This window comes from Monopterus albus, unplaced genomic scaffold (assembly GCF_001952655.1).
Source record: "Monopterus albus unplaced genomic scaffold, M_albus_1.0 scaffold47.1, whole genome shotgun sequence".
Lineage (NCBI taxonomy): Eukaryota > Metazoa > Chordata > Actinopteri > Synbranchiformes > Synbranchidae > Monopterus > Monopterus albus.
In genome coordinates, this window is record NW_018127927.1 from 1,697,628 (window position 1) to 1,701,121 (window position 3,494).

The window sequence follows — 3,494 nt, forward strand, 5'->3', positions numbered from 1 at the left end:
AGACAAACTGAATGGCTTCCATCATGTATTATTTCTTATAACAAAAAATAAGGACAATCTGGATAATTTTAACCTTGATGAAATGCATGCTGGGAAGTATATGTAAATAAGCTAACAATGTGGCGTAATGATTTAATTAATAAATAAATTAAATTGATATTAACAATAACATAATCATCATCATCATCAATCACTTGACTAAACCATTTGTTTTACTTTTAGTCAACTAAACTCATGATTTTAAGTTACACCAAGTAAATAAGTTTCCTGTATTCGTCAACTAAAGAAGAAAAATAAGTTGCAGTTTTCACAGTGTAGAGTCTGTTATAATGCCAGGTTGCTTCATTTTTTTTATTATAATTTTTCCTCAGATGTTCTTGGAATTTAATGATATATTGACAGATATCAATGGTGTGGCCTGCCCTGAAATAAAGAGGGAACCGCACAACAGTGGATCGTTTATGTATTTTTGTGTGGATGCTGACAAGCATCCACACTATGTTTTCCTGTTCTTTATTTATTATTATTCTGGGATCTTCCATTCGTTTTCTGGTACTTTATAACTCCAGCATGCTTTCAGCTATAAAGGCCATTCAGGTATTCAACTGTTTATACTTTTTAAGATATTCAGCTTTTTTTTTTAAATAATATAAGTCAATGGGAGCTCAAAGTGCTGAGTCATCCTAATGCTGCAGCTCAATGACACACTCCTGGAGTGCCATTTGGTGATCAATAAAATGCAGTGCAATTGAGACATATCTTTGTCTTCTGTCCATTTTTTGGCAACTAACTCCTCCCGCATTCTTTCACCTAAAACAGGGGTCGGCAACCTGTGGCTCCGGAGCTGCATGCGGCTCTTCAGCTTCCTTGTTGTGGCTCCCTTTGGCCTTGACAAAAGAAAAAAAAAGAATAATGGTTATTTATTAATAAAATTTTTATTTATAGGTTTTTTTGATGCACATTTATCTTGGAGTTCAAGGTGATACTTTAACATCAAATTTTAAAAAAGTTTTTATAATTTGTCAATTAAAATCTGCGTCACATCCACGTCTATAACCCTCGCCTTTACCTGCAGACGGCTTCTTGAGTGTGCAACCCCCGCGGTAAGCTAACCATGAATACATCCCAAAAAAGAAAAATCGCAGAAGAAAATAGAGTTTAATTCTGCATGGACAGATTCCTTTGCCTTCACTGCCAATGACGCTGGCTTACCTGTGTGCAGGATATGTGGCGAGAAATTAGCAAACAAAAAAAAAAGTAATGTTGAAAGACATTTTCAAAACAAGCACTCAGCATTTTCTGAAAAGTACCCAACTGAAGATGGGCGAAAGAGAGCGATTTCTGAACTAAAGAAAGTTGAGCAGAGCAAACATACTTTCATGAAGTGGATCAACTCTCCAAACTCAACTACAACTGCTAGTTTTGTGGCAGCTTATGAGATCGTAAGGATGGGGAAGCCCTTCACAGATGAGAATACATGAAAGAATCTTTCACAAAAATATCAGCGCATCTATTCTCCAAATTCAAAAACAAACAGGAAATTATTCAGAAAATTAAAGAAATGCCTCTCTCTGCGAAGACCGTCAAAGACAGGACCATTAGAATGGCAACAAACATCACCAGTAAGCAAAGTGATGACATCATTTCAGCTCAAACATATTCAATTGCCTGTGATGAGTCAAGTGATGCAAACGATATGGAGCAGACAGCACTGTTATGCAGATATGTGAACTTAGATGGGCCGCAAGAAGAACTGATTGAACTCATACCGCTAAAGGGCCAAACACGGGGACAGGACATCTGTGAGGCTGTTTTGAGTTGTCTAAAAGCCAAAGGAATAAACACCACTCACCTGGTGTCAGTGTCTACTGATGGTGCACCCAGTATGAGAGGAGCACAGAACGGCTTTGTGAATTTACATCAAAAGTCACTGGATCAAGAGCTGATGACGTTTCACTGCATATTGCACCAAGAAGCACCGTGTGCTCAAACATTCCCCCCTGAATGTGTGGAGGTGATGAACCTCATTATTAAGATAGTGAACAAAATAATTGCAAACGGGTTAAACCACCGACAGTTTTGTTCATTGTTAGATGAAGTTGAGAGCGCATATTCGGATATCCTGCTGCACAACAGAGTTCGGGGGCTGTCAAGGGGAGACATGCTGAAACGCTTTGCTGCTTGTCTGGAACATGTGAAGGCCTCAGCTATCCCGAACTATGAGACCTCGACTGGCTGAAAAAGTTTTATTTCATGGTGAATATGGCAAGTCACTTAAACATGCTGAATAAAAATCTCCAGGGAAAGGGAAGCACGGCCCTGCATTTGCTGGAGAATGTTCTGGCGTTTGAGCGCAAGATGACAGTGTTTGCCAGAGATGCACAGAGAGGTACGCTCTCTCACTTCCCCTCCCTGAGAGAGTTCAAAGAAGAGAACAATCACATAAATTTTGATTATTTACACCGTGCAATTATGGCAATGCAAGCTGCATTTGGAGATTCAGTTCAATTTCAAGAGTTCAGAAAGAAAAAAAAAACACTCTGTCCTTCCCTGTCACACTGCTGGACCCGTCAACCCATCCCTGTTGATCATATTTGTATTCACAGATGGAAATTGAACTGGCCGACATAGCAAATAAAGACTTATGGGTATCCAAGTTCAAAAGCCTGACAGCAGATCTCGAAGAAGTCACCCGTCAGAAGGCCACTCTCGCTAAAGAGCACAAATGGAATGATATTGAAAACCTCCCCAAACCCGACAAACTTGTTTTTGAAACATGGAGTGCCATTCCTGACACGTATATGAACATGAAAAGGTATGCATTTGGAGTCCTGTCCATCTTTGGCTCAACATACTTATGTGAGCAAGTTTTCTCGAGCATGAACTTCATAAAGTCCAAATATCGGTCCCACAAATGAGAGTCTACAGTCCTGTGTGAAGATCAAAGTCACATCTTCCAGCCCCGACATAGGGAAGATCAGCATCGAGCTTCAGAAACAGAAGGCACATTAAACAGGTGACAACACTAGCATTATTTTTCAGAAAAAACATTTATTTCAAACCCAAAGCTGATGTAGTTTTTTATTGTATGTTCAGGTGCTTCAGTTGATGGCTGTCCGAGAAAGAAACTCAAAGAGGATGAGAGCACACTGAAATGGACTTGTCAAAAAATGTTCCTAATTTTGTGTTTACCTTTTAAAACTGCTAAGCTGCAACTGTATAGTGGGCTACGCTTTATTTTACACAAATACGGGAAGGACTCAAAAAGGACTGCATAGTTCAGTGTTTCATTTATTTCAAAGTAGGCCTACCCATGCACATTGCACTTCTGTTTATTGTATTTAGTTGTTGTAACAGGTAAAATTAAAAAAAAGATTAAAATTTTAAAATGTTTATAAGCTGTGTTATGTTTTGCAGCTCCAGACTATTTTTCTTTAGGGGGCAAAATGGCTCTTTTGAGAGTAAAGGTTGCCAACCTCTGCTGACCTAGAAAT

The 3,494-nt window shown here is 38.8% G+C and overlaps 1 protein-coding gene across 1 annotated transcript in view; it reads right to left on the reverse strand.

Annotated features, from left to right (window-relative positions):
- Positions 1 to 227: 227 nt before the first annotated feature.
- tmlhe (trimethyllysine hydroxylase, epsilon) overlaps positions 228 to 3,494 on the reverse strand; it is a 40,353-nt gene continuing 37,086 nt past the window's right edge. The window contains exon 8 of the transcript XR_002274997.1: positions 228 to 887. The gene's annotated coding sequence lies outside the window, so the exon portion shown is untranslated. The remainder of the gene's footprint in view (positions 888 to 3,494) is intronic.